Source organism: Macaca mulatta, chromosome 11 (genome assembly GCF_049350105.2).
Source record: "Macaca mulatta isolate MMU2019108-1 chromosome 11, T2T-MMU8v2.0, whole genome shotgun sequence".
Classification (NCBI taxonomy): Eukaryota; Metazoa; Chordata; class Mammalia; order Primates; family Cercopithecidae; genus Macaca; species Macaca mulatta.
Genome location: NC_133416.1, coordinates 57,426,035 through 57,442,922, shown reverse-complemented (window position 1 = coordinate 57,442,922; position 16,888 = coordinate 57,426,035). Strand labels below are relative to the sequence as shown.

The window sequence follows — 16,888 nt, the reverse complement described above, 5'->3', positions numbered from 1 at the left end:
TAACATGTAAAGCACCTGGCATATGGCTAGTACTCAATAACCAATCCTCAGGCTTATGCTCAAGGGGTTCAAACTCGTACCTGATTCTGACATTATCTGTCTAGATGGTGAGCAGTTAGGGTCTGGGTCTGCAAAAATTAATGTGTTTGGACTCCATATGAGAGGTTCAGATTCCATAGGTGATCCTGATACTCAGAGTGCCACCCTTATCTGAAAGCACTAGACTGGGTGGTGGAGGGTAGCAGCAGTGATCCTCTCTCAATGCCTGGGCTGTCAGTGTCAGTCAGGCTTTTTACAAGGCTGTGCTCTGCTCAGAATATTAATGAGCAATCAGGGGTGGGTGTCCTGCAAAAAGGAACTCTACAGAAACGAGGCTCTCATCTGTATAGTCAAGCAGCATTTTTGTTTGGAAAGAATATTAATGAGATCTGGATAAGAATCAGACACCAGGAAAGGACAGCTGTTGTGAGAGGCAAATCCAATTGTACAAGGAGTTACACATGATATTCAGAAAGTCCTTGTGTAATTTTTAAAAAAGTAATTAAGTTGTAGAGATAATAAACAATTTATAAATGATGTTAAAAAAAAAAATGTGGCCAGGCAAGGTGGCTTACACCTGTAACCCTGGCAGTTAGGGAGGCAGAGGTGAGAGATAGCTTGAGGCCAGGAGTTTGAGGCCAGCCTGGGCAACATACTGAGACCTCGTTCTTCACAAAAGAAAAAATAGGCGGGCTGGGTGTGGTGGCTCATGCCTGTAATCCCAGCACTTTGGGAGGCCGAGGCAGGCAGATCACAATGTCAAGAGATCAAGACCATCCTGGCCAACATGGTGAAACCCCATCTCTACTAAAAATACAAAAAGTAGCTGGGCATGATACCTGTAATCCCAACTACTCAGGAGGCTGAAGCAGGAGAATTGCTTGAACCCAGGAAGTGGAGGTTGCAGTGAGCCAAAATTGTACCACTGCACTCCAGCCTGGCGACAGAGCGAGACTCCATCTCAAAAAAAAAAAAAAAAAAAAAAAAAAAAAAAAAAAAAAGTAAATGTGGCTAGGGGGCATGGTGATTTTCACACCTGTAATCATCCCAGAACTTTGGGAGGCTGAGGCAGGAGGATCATCTGAGGTCAGGAGTTCGAGACCAACCTGGCCAGCATGGTGAAACCCTCTCTCTAAAAAAAATACAAAAATTAGCTGGGCGTAGTGGCACACATTTATAATCCCAGCTATTCAGGAAGCTAAGGCAGGAGAATCACTGGAACCCAGGAGGCAGAGGCTGCAGTGAGCCAAGATCACGCCATTGCACTCCAGCCTGGGTGACAGAGTGAGATTCTGTCTCAGAATAAAAAAAAGTAAATGTATTGAGTGGCCAACACATATTTGAAAATATGTTCAACCTCACTCATGATTAAAGGAGTGAAAACTGAAACAATAATGTACCATTTTCACACATCTTCTATCAGATTGGAAAAAATAAAAATAATGCTTATTACTGACAAGAATGTGGAGAAAGATTCAAATATAAATGGATGTGACTTTTTTGAGGGAAGTCTCAGAATATCTGTTTAAAAATTTAATGCATAGGCCTTTTAAACTAGAAATGCTTCTTCTAGGAATTTATGCCGTAGATGCACCCCACCCCAGGTAGGCAGTAGTACAAGCATGTATGTTGCATTCTTATTCATAACAATGAAGAAGCAAAAGCAACCTACATGTTCATCCACAGGGGCCTCGTTAAATAGGTTTTAGACTGTTACAGAATGAAATATTATGAGGTTCTGAAAAGTTGAGATAGATCTGTATGCCTCGAGATGGGAAGATGTCCAAGAGGAAAGAAATAATTGCTGAACAGCACATTAACATGAAACCATCGTATTTCTAAAACATGTTTGTATTTATGCATGTTGTGTGTCAATCTCTCTGTGCCTCAGTTTTCTCATCTGTAAAATAGGCATCATGGTACCTACCTCATGACTTGTTGCAAGGGTAAACTGAGATAACATATGTAGAGTGCTTAGTACAGTGACTGACACATAGTGCTATCTGGTGGCAATTATTATTATTGTATAGGTAAATATCAGAAAGTTTATACTCCAGACTTTGACAGAGGTTACCTTTGAGAAGTAGAATTGGTTTGGGGGAAGGGCAGACAAGAGCTGGCAGGGACTTCTCCTTCTTACATTGTGTATTTCCATATAATTGTTTATATGGAGCAGGCCCATCTTTGACCAGTCACTGACCAAGGAGCCTAGACAGTGAAGGAAGTGGCAGCTCTGGTTCAGTGGGCTTGTTGAGACCTGCGGAAGAAGGTTCCCAACGGGAAGGAGGACGGTAAGGAAGGATGGTGCTGTATGGAGATGGGAAGGATGTTCGTGGATTCCACCATGGCTCCTGAAGTTTTTTTTTGAAAACCACCTGACCTAATTAAAGATTTAAAAAATTTACATTGCACAAGAACCTTACAAAGGCCAGCATGTGTTTGGACTTATCCTTTTTATAATTCACTAAGTTATATTTATGCGAAAAAAGTGATTTGTGTTTAATTTGACTTTTGAATAAAAACTACAGTAAATAATTGGTCAAAGTGCTCAAAATATTTTAAAAATGGGTAGTTTTTCCAATAATTATGAAATTAAAATGTTGATATTTTAAAGAAACAATTTCTCTTCAACTAATGTTACTACTTCCATTATATAGTGATGAGCAAATTTTTTTTTTTTTTTTTTTTTGAGACGGAATTTTGTTCGTATTTCCCAGGCTGGAGTGCAATGGCATGATCTTGGCTCACTGCAACCTCTACCTTCCCAGTTCAAGCGATTTTCCTGCCTCAGCCTCCCAAGTAGCTGGGATTACAGGCATGCGCCACCACGCCCGGCTAATTTTGTTTTTTTTTGTTGTTGTTGTTTTTTTTTTGAGAGGGAGTCTCGCTCTGTCGCCCAGGCTGGAGTGCAGTGGCCGGATCTCAGCTCACTGCAAACTCCGCCTCCCGGGTTTACGCCATTCTCCTGCCTCAGCCTCCTGAGTAGCTGGGACTACAGGCGCCGCCACCACGTCCGGCTAATTTTTGTATTTTTTAGTAGAGACGGGGTTTCACCGTGTTAGCCAGGATGGTCTCGATCTCCTGACCTCGTGATCCACCCGTCTCAGCCTCCCAAAGTGCTGGGATTACAGGCTTGAGCCACCGCGCCCGGCTAATTTTGTATTTTTAGTAGAGATGGGGTTTCTCCATGTTAGTCAGACTGGTCTCGAACTCCTGACCTCAGGTGATCCACCCGCCTTGGCCTCCCAAAGTGCTGGGATTACAGGCATGAGCCACCGCCGTGACCAGCAATGTTTTAAATAATGAGAGCAACTTTCAAACTAAAAAGTCAAACAGCTGAAGCAAATGTAACTTTTTTTTTTTTTTTTTTTTTTTTTTTTTTGAGACTGGTCTCACTCTGCTGCCCAGGCTGGAATGCAGTAGCACCATCATAGCTCACTGCAGCCTCTATCTCCTAGGCTCAGGCAATCTTCCCACTTTAGCCTGTCAAGTAGCTGGAACCACAGGCACCCACCACCACACCCGGCTAATTATTAACATTTTTTATAGAGGTGGAGTCTTACCATCATGCCCAGGCTGATTTTGAACTCTGGGCTCAAGTGATCTTCCCACCTCAGCCTCCCAAAGTGTTGAGATTAACAGGTGTGAGCCACTGTGCCTGGCCATGAATTATTTTTAATCACAGCCTTATTGACATAAACCTTCTTAAGTCAACATGACACATAAAATAAGCTAAACTCATGAGTTCTATTAACTGAACCTTTAGAATAATGTTTATTGAATGTGGCTTAGACTCTGAAGCATGCGAAGACTGACAAGATCTGCCTCTGACCTAAAGCAATGTGCTGGGCACTGTTTTACATTTACTGTCTCCTTTAGTTTAAAACAACCCTGTAAGGCAGATTTATCATTTTCCTTTTGCATAGAAGGAAAGTAAAGTACAGAGAGGTTGCCATGCATCTGGTAAGCACTGGAATGGGAATTGGAACCAACTGGTATTTGCATTCTACTGCCCTGCCTCCAGAGAGTCATGGGGTAAGGGTGGGCAAGGCGAGCCCTGTGGGGGGCCGCATGAGAATTCTCAGGGACCTCAGTGATCATCTGTCATCTAGTCTAATGACTTTCAAGCCATCATTTAAAAATTATAAAGTTTTATTGAAAAATTATTTATATACCATACAATTCACCTAAAGTGTGCAGTTCAGTGGTTTTAATATGGTCACACAGTTGTGCAGCCATCACCATAATCAATTTTACAACATTTTATCACCTTCCAGAGAAAACTCATACCCATCAGCAGTCAGTTACTTGTCTTCCTACTGCCAGTCCCAGGCAACCACTAATTCTCTTTCTGTCTCTATAGATTTGCCTGTTCTGGACCTTTCATATAAATGGAATCATACAGTAAATGGTCTTTCGTGACTGGCTCCTGTCACTTAGCTTAATATTTTCAAGGTTTGTCCATGTTGTAGCATATGTCAGCACTACATTACTCTTCATAACCGAATAATGTTCCCTTGTATGAGTATACCACATTTTGTTCATCCTTTCATCAGTTGACGAACATTTGTGTACAAGTTTCTCTGTGGACATGTGTTGTCATTTCTCTTGAGTATATGTATACACACACATAGGAATGGAATTGCTGGTTCCCATGGTGACTCTGTGTTTAATGTTTTGAGGAACCACCAGACTGTTTTCCAAAGTGGCTGCACCATTTTACGTTTCCACTAGCAGTGTATAACGGTTCCAGTTTCTCCACATCCTCACTGACACTTGTCAAACTATATTTTTACTATACCCTACAATAAGAAATATTTTATGTTCCTATTCAGTTTATACACATACAAATAACTGAAACAAAAACTTCAAAAAAAATCTACCTGTACTATGTTTGATGCACTTTAACATTTTCAGTTGCATTCTGTTCTTTTTCATCAAAACAAACGTGTTGGTTCTGACCGCTAAAGTTGCTTTCACAACTCACTAATTGTGACCTGCAGCTAGAAAAGCACTAGGCTATTTTAACCCCTTCATTTTGCACAAGAAGAAAGAAAGACCCAGAGAAGTGGCTTGTTCATGGTCATACCACTAATTAGTGGCAGATTCAAGACGAGAGCACAAGCCTGTTGGCTCCCTACTTTAACTTTGGGCAATTATAGTTGACCTCTTATTCAGTAGATAAAAATAAAAGAATTTCTATTTTTTAACCTTCTTATCTTTCTCAAGCAGCATTTTAAATTCAGCAACAAACCTGGCTAGAGAAAAAAAAGAATGAGAATAACTCAATTTTATTATCATGAGTCATTGCTTTAACACAATGATTTTGTGCCATCTGGACAGAGAAGTACTAGGTGAACCTAGATGATGAGCATCAAATTAGGCAGATTGAATTAATCAGTACAGGTCTCAGATTCATTTTTGTCCGAACTTCCGTGTACTTTTAAAGAGCAGCCATTTTCCTTACACTGTCAAATTTGAATGGCAACATAAAATTGAAGTGTGCAATATAAAAATGTTTTCTGTTGCTGTCTTTCCATTTTTCTTAGAATACATGTAGGTCTTAAACCCTTTACTTATTTATTTTTGAGTCAGAATCTTGCTCTGTTGCCCAGGCTGGAGTGCAATGGTGTGATCATGGCTCACTGTAGCCTCAACCTCCTGGGCTCAAGTGATCCTCCTGTTTCAGCTTAGTAGCTAGGATCACAGGCATGCACCACCATACCCAGCTAATTTTTATTTTATTTTATTTTATTTTTTGACAGAGAACAGGTCTTGCCATGTTGCCTAGGCTGATCTGGAACTTCTGGCCTCAAGCGGTCCTCTCTCCTCAGCCTCCCAAAGTGCTAAGATTACAGGCATGAGCCACTGTGTCCACCTTAAACCCTTTAATTCAGTGTTTTCCAGCATTTGATGAGGGAACCTCTGACACTAGAGTTACTTCGAGGTTCTTATTAAAATGTGGGTTTTTTGAGCCTTTCTCCAGACCTAATGAATCAGAATCATGGGATGGGACCTGAAAATCAGTATCGTATACACGTTTCCTAAATGATTCTATGTACGCTCAAATTTGTGACCAACTGAATTTAGTGTTTTCCCCCTTTATTTCTCATCTTCCTTTTGGTTTCTAAAATTACTATTTGACTTTGTTACCTGTAGAGCCAAATAGTTATTCATTAGCATTTATAAGAAAACACCTAAATTATCTCAGCAGAGGGAGTTAACTAAAACAATATTGATGGGGTTCAGTTTTATTCTACCTTAGTAGAATACTGGAGACCATTTTTTTGATGGCTATCTCCACTGGTTTCCCATACCTTGGAAAGATTTATTTTGGAATAAACATATACAACCTGCTCTATTGTTTGATTTCTTTTCCCCAAAAACACTAGTCTCTAAAAATAGCTGAATCCAAAAAATTATTTCAGATCCCTGGGATCCCTCTCTTCATTAACAAATACTTGACTGCCCGCCATGTGTCAGGCACTGTTCTGGGAGTTAAAATACAGTGTGATTTTTAAAAATTACAGTGTGGGACAGGCACAGTGGCTCACACCTGTACTCCCAACACTTTGGGAGGTTGAGCTTGGAGGATTGCTTGAGCCCGGGAGTTCGAGGCTGCAATAATTATGATCACACCACTGCACTCCAGCCTGGGAGACAAGAGTGAGACCTTGTCTCAGAAAAAAAATTACAATCTGATCAGGTAGGGATAGGTCGCATACTTTGAGAACTTACAAGGAACCTTTTAGCCCAAGCTTGAGGGGTCAGGGAAGGCATCTGGAACAAAGTGTCCCCCAGGCTGGGACCCATAGCAGAAGGCCAGGGAGGCTCAAGCATTTTCAGACAGAGGGGAGCAGTGTGCTCAGGGGGAGCAGTGTGCTCAGAGAATGGCTTGTATCAAGAGATAGCTTGAGCCTACCTAAAGATGTGAGGAAAAGCTTGTGTAAAGTCCATATGTGCAAAGCTTTGTCCAATTTTATTCAAGATGTATTTATAGAGTTCCTTCTGTTTAGAAAGCAATGTACTAGATGTCAGAAAGGCAAAAGGCAAAATAAAGCAGGGAGAGGGGTAAAATAGCATTTATTGATGAGTAAATAAGTAAATAAATGACTTCTTAAGCTCTTATTGGGTGCTAGGTAGAGTTGTATATACTTGACACTTAAGAACTTGTTTAATTCTTGCTGCAATGAAGTAGTTTCTTTTATCCTCAATTTATAGATGAGGAAACTCAGTTTAACAACTTGCCCAAGATCACTCAGCTAGTTAGTGGTGGGAGATCTCAACAGCTAGATTCTAATCCATGCCCCATCCCCTTAGCCTCTTGCTATTTTCTTTCCACTATGTGTCCCTGTGTAGGCATTTTATATAGAATTTTTGACTAGCTAAGGTAGGTGATGGTATATGCCTCAGAGAAGTAAAGAAATTTGCACATGTCACCACAATTAGAGGCCCAGTGAGAGCCTGTAAGTTCTCTTTTTAACTTCAAACTTCATTTACATTTTGTTATACTATGTTTTGTGTTATTTGAAGTAAGCAAAAATTCATTTACCAATTATTTGGAGAAAAATGATTTGTAATTAAATGAACTTAATTTGAGGAGTAGAGGTTAAGAAAGGATAATACATATGATTCGGGTTATGTTATGTTGCATATTGGACATATGAAACTATCCCGCATGGAGTAGAAATTCTAGGACTGGGCTGGGCGCGGTGGCTCATGCCTGTAATCCCAGCACTTTGGGAGGCCAAAGCAGGTGGCTCACTAGAGGTCAGGAGTTCGAGACCAGCCTGGCCAACATGGTGAAACCTCATCTCCACTAAAAATACAAAAACTTAGCCAGGTGTGGTGGTGAGCACCTGTAATCCCAGCTACTCAGGAGGCTGAGGCAGGAGAATCACTTGAACCCAGGAGGTGGAGGTTGCAGTGAGCCAAGATTGTGCCAGTGCACTCTAGTCTGGGCAACAAGAGTGAAACTCCATCTAAAAAAAATAAAATATTAAAATATTTTAAAAAATAAAAAATTAAAAAAATAGGAGTGGAAGTCAGGAAAGTTAGGCCTTAGGATCCAGCTTTGGGAATCATGTGGAATAAGTGACTTTTGATGAGTTGAGAGTAAGTGAGCTCACTCAGAGATGGGAAACTAACCCTTTATAGATTCCTGGAAGTAAGAGTGGAGGTAGGAAAAGAGGATTCTGCAAGACAAGAGAAAAGTGGAATTGCTTCTCAATTACACAACCTCATTTGTGTTGCTCTTGCTCTGAGTCTTAGTGTTTTTGAAGGCACAAAATATCCTTAAAAGGCGATAAAGAGATTAACTATTATTGAAGTGAGTCTGTCCTGATGTAAACATTTACATTCTTGTTGACCCCTGGGAATTTTGTCAATGTTACAATTGTCCTATTGTCTAGATTCATGTTTCTACACATACCTGAAGCTCTTCCAAGAATAGTAGCAGTGATTATTCTAACATGCCTGCAGACTTGTCTATCATCATGTTTCTGAATAATAGTGTAGTGAACTTTTTATGTATAATATTTGATGTTATTTAGTGGTTCCAGTTTTTTATATTGTGAGTTTATATGAGGTTTGAATAAGCTAAAATTACTGGGTAATTCACAGTTCTGAAAAATATATGCTTTCTCATAACTAGTTTTGGGACTCCAGGATAAGCATTCAGTTTCTGTATTGTGTTTCAGATAAAATTTAAAGCTATGTGCAATTTTATAGAAGGCATATTTATAGACTTCTTTCTATTTAGAAAGCAATGTATTAAATACTAGATGTCAGAAGGGTAAAAGACAAAGTAGATCTGTCCTCTGACTTCAAGTATCTTGCTATTGAGTAGGAATTATAAAATTATTATAAGGCAGAGGAAGTGACTTATGCTGATTAGGAATAGGGCTAGGGCAGTTTGGAAAAGGGCTATGTGTGGTCTTTCACTTGAGTCTTTTAAGGTGAATAGGTTGAGTAGGGGATAACTTTTCAAATGGAGTGAAAAAATATATGGTGTATCACGGGAGGAGAAGCTGGTTATGGCATAATTTTAGAGATTCTAGATCTCTTTTCAGAAATCAAAGTTCTGTGCGGTTAGGCTTTTTACTATCAGAGAAAGAAGTTACAAATAAGCCAAGAGGGAATACTAGACTGAACCTTGTGATGCTGGATTGGAGTCAGAAGTGTCATATGAATTCATAGTTTATAAAATATGTATAGGACCAGGCGCGGTGATTTATACCTGTAATCCCAGCACTTTGGGACGCTGAGGTGGGTAGATCACGAGGTCAAGAGATCGAGACCATCCTGGCCAACGTGGTGAAACCCTGTCTGTACTAAAAATACAAAAATTAGTCGGGTGTGGTGGTGCATGCCTGTAGTCCCAGCTACTGAGAAGGCTGAGGCAGGAGAATCGCTTGAACCCGGGAGGTGGAGGTTGCAGTGAGCCGAGATCGCACCATTGCACTCCAGCCTGGCGACAGAGTGAGACTCCGTCTCAGGAAAGAAAAAAAAAAAAAAGGTATAGGTAGATATAGAGCTAAACAAAGAAATGTGTGCATATAGGCCAAGCGCGGTGGCTCACACCTATAATCCTAGCACTTTGGGAGGCTGAGGTGTGAGGATCCCTTGGGCCCAGGAGTTTGACACAAGCCTGGACAATATGGGGAGACTCTGTCTCTAAAAAAAAATTTAAAATATTAGCCAGGCGCGGTGGCATGTGTCTAGTCCCAGCTACACGGCAGGCTGAGGTGGGAGGATAATTTGTGCTCAGGAGGTGGGTTGCAGTGAGCTGTGATTGCACCACTGCAGTCCAGCCTGGGTGACAGTGGATTCTGTCACACACACACACACACACAAAGTGTGTATACATGGGTCAGTATACACACATATAATTCTTGGTTTTGTCCACTAAGAGAGCCTGGAAGCGGTGACATCTCAGTGGCAATGAGCATAACTAGTAGTGTCCAGATGTTAACTTCTCCCATAAAAGAAAACAGGTCTCCTTGGGGAAATAGTTGATTCCAGAGCTGAGGCATGGTAAATACAAGATGAGCCTGGAACATCTTGTAGTGCTAGAAAGTAAGGACGTGCTAAAAACAAAACAAACAAAAAACAGGGCAAGTTGAGAGAACACAGGAGCCAAGCCGAAAAACTCCAAATGGCCAGAGCTGGAACAATTTGAGCAACAAAATAAGGATAGTATTGGATTATAACACAGGGAATAAAATATCTATGAAACGATACTGGTATAAATAAATGGTTGGGCTGGACGTGGTGGCTCATGCCTGTAATCCTAGCACTTTGGGGGACCGAAGCAGGAAGATCATCTTGTGGCATACTGCCAAGGTTACTACTTGAGACCATGGCTATGACAGTTACTACTGTTACTACTTGAGACCGTCATTATGAGACTGAACTAAGCAGAAATGAAAACTTAAAACAAAAGTAACTATTTTAAAGGAAGCGGCCAGAGGAAGAAAAAGAGAGTTCCCTGCTTCTAGTGAGCAAAGGCAGCCCACTGAGCTTCCACAGCCCTTCGTATTTATTGGTAGAAAGAGCAGGGAGGAGGAGGTAATGATTGGTCAACTGCTTAATTGATCACAGGTTCATATTACTGTTAACAGGCATCAATTATGCCTAATCACAAGAATTATGTGGCAGATGCAGTTTGTCAGTTTGCCAACATTCTGCATTCATGAGAACAGTTTGCTGTTTACTCATATAGCCTCCAGTGGTATACTGAGTTGATCACAACCCTCACTCTTTCCGCCTTCAACATCATCTGAGCTCAGGAATTTGAGACCAGCCTGGACAACATAGGGAGACTTCATCTCTATTATAATAAAAATAATAATAGTAAATAAATGGTTGAATAAATGAGGGAGAACAAATATTCCTTGTAGAAGAATTTCAATTAATAAATGCAGAAAGGATGAGAGTAACAGAAAATTATCATTAGAATACCAGTAATAATTGCCATAAGCAAGACCCATCCATGAGTGCTAAAATTAATGGGAAAAAGTTTAAGGAGAAACAGAATTAAAGTTCTCCCTCACAATATTTATGAATTACAAAGGGAAAACAAATAATAACTTTACAGAGGAGAAACCTGATATACCACATTAACCATGTGATCAAGGCTAATGTCATGAGTAATAAGACATCACATCAACATCATGTACCCTCTGATGTGATGCACTGTGAAGGGCACATCAGCTCTGGATTATTCCTTTCAAACATTTATAATCTCAATCTAATCCGAGAAAACATCATGTTTTTTAAAAAAGCTTTTTGTTTTTTGAGTATTGCCAGATATTCCAGGCTGATCTTGTATTTGCCCTTCCCCAGCTCTGGAATCAACCACTTCTCCAATGAGTCTTGATTCTATTTTATTGGAGAAACCAAGAAACCCAAATTGAGGAACATTCTACATAATATCTGACCAATAGTTTCAACAATATCAAGGTCATGAAAGACAAGGAAAAGCAGAGTAACTGTCATAGATTGGGGGAGACTTAGGAAGACACAACAGCTAAATGCAGTGTATGATCCTGAAACAGAAACAAGACGTTAATGAAAAAACTGGTGGAATTTCAGTAAAGTCTATAGTTAATAGTATTGTACCAGTGCTCATTTCTTAGTTTTGCTAACTGTAGTATGGTAATATAAGATAAAGCTAGGTGAAATGTATATGGGAACTCTTGTACTATTTTTGCAAGTCTTATGTATGAAATTGTTTCAAAATAAAAGGTGAGTGCTCACTCAGTCATACATAAAGTTGAAATGATACAGAGAAGATTAGCATGGTCCCTGTGTGAGGTTAACACACAAATTTGTGAAGCAGTCCATGTTTAAAAAAATAACGTTAAAAAAAAAAGGTTAAAGAACTATTAACTTCCAGCCAGGTGCTGTGGCTCACGCCTGTAATCCCAGCACTTTGGAAGGCTGAGGCGGGTGGATCACAAGATCAGGAGTTCAAGACCAGTCTGACCAACATGGTGAAACCCCATCTCTACTAAAAATAAAAAAAAAATTAGTTGAGTGGTGGCACGTGCCTGTAATCCCAGCTACCCAGGAGGCTGAGGCAGGAGAATTGCTTGAACCTGGGAGGCGGAGGTTGCAGTGAGCCAAGATCACGCCACTGCACTCCAGCCTGTCGACAGAGCGAAACTCTGTCTAAAAATAAATAAATAACTATTAACTTCCAAAAAATGTTCAAGAATGTGAATTTAGTCACTATTTTTGTACAGAAATATAAACTTAGAAATAAATGTAATTTTCTGAAAAAAAAAAACATTATGTAGCAACGTATTTCATGTTGCTTTTATTTAAAATTCCCCTTTGCAACTTGAAGTTTTTTAGGTTGTTTTTTTTTTCCTTTAATTGCTCCCTTTTACCTGATGACATTCAAATTGGGAAGAGTTGTTGGTAGAAAAACTTTAAAACTCTACAATCTATTTCTTAAAAATAATGTTTTTCTTTTATTTTTTTGAGACGGAGTCTCACTCAGTCTCCCAGGCTGGAGTGCAGTGGCGCAGTCTTGGTTCACTGCAAGCTCTGCCTCCCGGGTTCATGCCATTCTCCTGCCTCAGCCTCCCAAGTAGCTGGGACTACAGGTGCCTGCCGCCAAGCCCGGCTAATTTTTTGTATTTTTAGTAGAGATGGGGTTTCACCGTGTTCGCCAGGATGGTCTCGATCTCCTGACCTCGTGATCCACCTGCCTCGGCCTCCCAAAGTGCTGGGATTACAGGCGTGAGCCACCGCGCCCGGCCTTTTTCTTCTCTTCTCTTCTCTTTTCTTTTCTTTCCTTTTCTTTTCATTTCTTTTTTTTTTTTTTCTTTTTTTTTTTTTTTTGATAGGGTCTGGCTCTATAGTCCAGGTTGAGTACAGTGGTGTGGTCACGGCTCACTGCAACCTTAATCTCCAGGGCTCAAGTGATCCTCCCACCTCAGCCTCCTGAGTAGCTGGGACTACAGACACACCACCATGCCCAGATAGTTTGCTGTATTTTTTTTGTAGAGACAGAGTTTCACCATGTTGCTCAGGCTGATCTCAAACTCCTGAGCTCACGTGATCTGCCTGCCTCGGCCTCCCAAAGTGCTGGGATTACAGGCATGAGCCACCACACCTGGCCCATTTTTTCTTCATAAGTGAGTCTGTAATTTTTACTTTGTTCTAATTTTCTGAGGCTATGTTCAGGAAGCCATACTTCTTGAATAAGTAACCATCTCAGGAGATAAAAAAGAGAGGAGGCCACTGAGATCAGATATATAAGAACAGGATTTTATTAGTGGCTTGGGGAGGGCTGGTTGCAGGGCCAGCTCATTTATTTTTTGGTTTGGTTTGGTGTTTTTTTTTTTTTGGTTTTGAGACAGAGTCTTGTGCTGTTGCCCAAGCTGGAATGCAGTGACACAATCTTGGCTCACTGCAACCTCTGCCTCCGGGGTTCAAGAAATTCTTCTGCCTCACCCTCCTGAGTAGCTGGAATTACAGGCACGCACCACCACGCCTGGCTAATTTTTGTATTTTTGGTAGAGACGGGATTTTACCATGTTGGCCAGGCTGGCCTCGAACTCCTGAACTTAAGTGATCCACCGACCTAAGCCTCCCGAAGTGCTGGGATTATAGGCGTGAACTACCGCGCCCGGCTGTTTTTGTCCAAGCCTGGTTTCTGAGAGACAGTTCCCTTGGTCAGGAGAGTCTGTAAATGAATTTATTAGAATAGGTTTCCTGGAGCAGTTACTGGCCTCACCCTAAGCAATAGCTTGAGGAAGCAGATACCTGGGCAGATTTCCCAGGGAGTCACTCTTCAACTTTTCAAGGACCTTTGTTCGAGGGAGATCTTTATCTCCAAGCCACAGCTCACCCTAGGACAGTTTAGTGGCCCATCTTAAGCTACCTGGTTTGATAAAAGAACATTGATCCTGGGAGTTAGAATTCTCGCTCTAATACTAACCAGCTGGTGACTTTGGGAAAATGATTGAACGTTTATGTATCTTGGTTTCCTCGCTGTAAAAAAGGGGATTTGGTTACTTGATTTCTGAGCTACTTTGTTGATGAAAAAAATCTACCATTTGTATCTGAAACTGAAGGCATCTTCCTTCTCAGCAAACAGTTCCCCTTTCTGTGTATACCATTTATTTGTCATGCGACGATCCTTATAGTCTCTGAAACTAAAAATCTGTGTTTATTTTTGTTATATGTTTCCTTTAACTCTTGCAGCCAACTGTCTTCCAATCCAGCAGTTCTTCCTTCACAGTTCATGTGGTAGTAGAATGCATGTGACTGAAGAGAATGTGTTTTGGAGTCTGAAAGTCTGAAAATGGAACTCATCTGAGAGAGACTGGGTGGGTGGGGAGAGATAATATACCTTTCTTTTTTTTTTTTTTTTTTTTGAGACGGAGTCTCGCTCTGTCGCCTACGCTGGAGTGCAATGGCACAATCTTGACTCACTGCAACCTCTGCTTCCTGGGTTTAAGCAATTGTCTTGCCTCATCCTCCCAAGTAGCTGGGATTACAGTTGCCTGCCACCATGCCTGGCTACTTTTTTGTATGTTTGGTAAAGACAGGATTTCGCTACCTTGGCCAGACTGGGTCCCGAACTCCTGACCTCAGGTGATCCTCCTGCCTCAGCCTCCCAAAGTGCTGGGATTACAGGCACGAGCCACCACGCCCGGCCCCAATACCACACCTTTAATGCAGGCCTATGAAGGCCAGATACTTACCTACAATGGAGGGTATTCCAAGTGGGCCCAGGATAACTTTTAAGTTTCCCTGAAAGCAGGAATGATTATCTCTGATATTCACCACTCTGGGAAGATACCACTATTCTCTTACTGAAACATAATTTGTATGGGTTTTCAGATAGGTGGTTCAGGGATTTTTCTACCTGGTTTTCTACATTAGCTAAAAGTGGTGGTTTTAATCATTCTTCATTAATTGTAGTTGAAAGAAAATGGACTTTGGAATCGAACAGAATATACATTTGAATCCCAGCTCTGCTACTTTATAGCGAAGTGATCTTTGTAAAGTTAATATGTCTGATCTCAATTTCATCATCATAAATTTAAGACAATAAAACCAATCCTGTAGAATGATTATGAGGATTGAGATATATGCTTTGCATAAAGTAAGTGTCTTAAAATCTTCCAAGAGTTGGATTTCTAACTTTAGCTTTGAATTTGTAGTTTCCTGTTGTATATCACTTGGATTTCTCTTGCTGACATGTATATCTCAACATGTGTAAATCAACACTCATCATTTTCCCTCTTCTTTCTATATTTACTGTCTCTGTTAATGGAATCAATAGCCTTCCAGTCATTCAGGTTTGATGATGCCAGCTTTGATTCTCTTTTACCCTAAGTTCATTTTATTCTAAGAACTGTCAATTTCTCTCTTCCTACTTTTCCATTTCCACCTACCCTAATTCAATTCACAAATTTAAACCTTGATTACCTCTCACTTAGTTTTAGGATCTTCTTGACTAGTAATTTGGACTCCAGTCTTTTTTCCTCTTAGCAAGTTGCACACCACTGCTGAATAATATTTTAAAATATGATGTTAGTCATGTTACATGCTTTTTCAGAAACTTTCTATGTTCCACCAGAGAGACTGTGGTTAATCCACTACAGAGATCTTATCTTACAGGCGTGGATATTGAGGCTCAGAAATTTTTTTTTGTTATAAAAGCCGTGCATGTGCTAAGTAAATAGCATATTAAGATTAGACCTCATCTCCGATCACTCATGAGTGAATTCTTCCCACTATTGGAATATGACCCAAACTCCTTAGCATGTTTTTCTTCCCAGTCAGGCCCCATTGTGTTTTTTGTTTGAGACAGAGTCTTGCTCTTGTCTCCCAGGCTGGAGTGCAATGGCGCAGTCTCGGCTCACTGCAACCTCCGCCTCCCAGGTTCAAACGAGTCTCTTGCCTCAGCCTTCCAAATAGCTGGGATTATAGGCACGTGCCACCACACCCAGCTAATTTTTTGTATTTGTAGTAGAGACGGGGTTTCGCCATCTTGGGCAGGCTGGTCTCGAACTCCTGACCTCAGGTGATCCACCTGCCTCAGCCTCCCAAAGTGCTGGGATTACAGGCGTGAGCCACTGCGCCCGGTCAAGTCTTGTCTATCTTCAACTTCTCTTGCACCTGGAGTTTAACTGACTCCCCAAAGGTGCTAATGCTATTCTCCTCCTTCCTCCTCCTTTCCTCCTCCTTCCTTCACTTTGATGAAATTCTGCCCATTCTGTAAGTCCCAAGTCATCTGATGTCTTTTCCTTTCCCTCTCACAAAGCCAGAAAATCAGGCCTTGTATTCTTAGACCATGAGTAGCCTCTAACCACATTCTGTCTTGTACTATAAATATTTGTGTATATGTCAGCAAGCACAGTAGATTATGCACACTATTCAGGCAGGGACCTCTCCCTACATCTCATAGGAAGTAGTTATTCAATAACCGGGTACCAGAGTCTATCAAAAATCATGTATTGATTCTCACCTTTATCGGTTTCATAGATACTAATCACATTGCTGAGAAATAACATTATGCTTCTGTGAAGACAAGTATGGTCAGGGTGAGAGTCATCTCATTCCCTGAGTGTAAGGCGTGTCTCGCCTAGCTGTATACCAAAATGGATGTTCTGACTTTCCTTAACTTTCTGGCTGGGAGTAATCAGAACCACAGACTTAGACTTGGGAGTTAACCTTTTTATTTTCTTTATCACGCTCGGTCTCTCAAATAATAAATCCTTTTCCTTTTTTACAAACATACCTTTTTTTTCTTTTTTTTTTTTGAGATGGAGTCTCACTCACTCTGTCACCCAGGCTGGATGCCAGTGGCACGATCTCAGCT

The 16,888-nt window shown here is 40.8% G+C and overlaps 1 protein-coding gene and 1 non-coding gene across 18 annotated transcripts in view; both read left to right on the top strand.

Annotated features, from left to right (window-relative positions):
• Positions 1 to 16,888, top strand: part of LIMA1 (LIM domain and actin binding 1) — a 105,343-nt gene that overhangs the window by 13,271 nt on the left and 75,184 nt on the right. The window lies entirely within an intron of this gene.
• On the top strand, positions 11,790 to 11,892 carry LOC114671134 (U6 spliceosomal RNA). Its single transcript, XR_003721030.2, has one exon. It is a non-coding gene; the product is annotated as a U6 spliceosomal RNA (small nuclear RNA).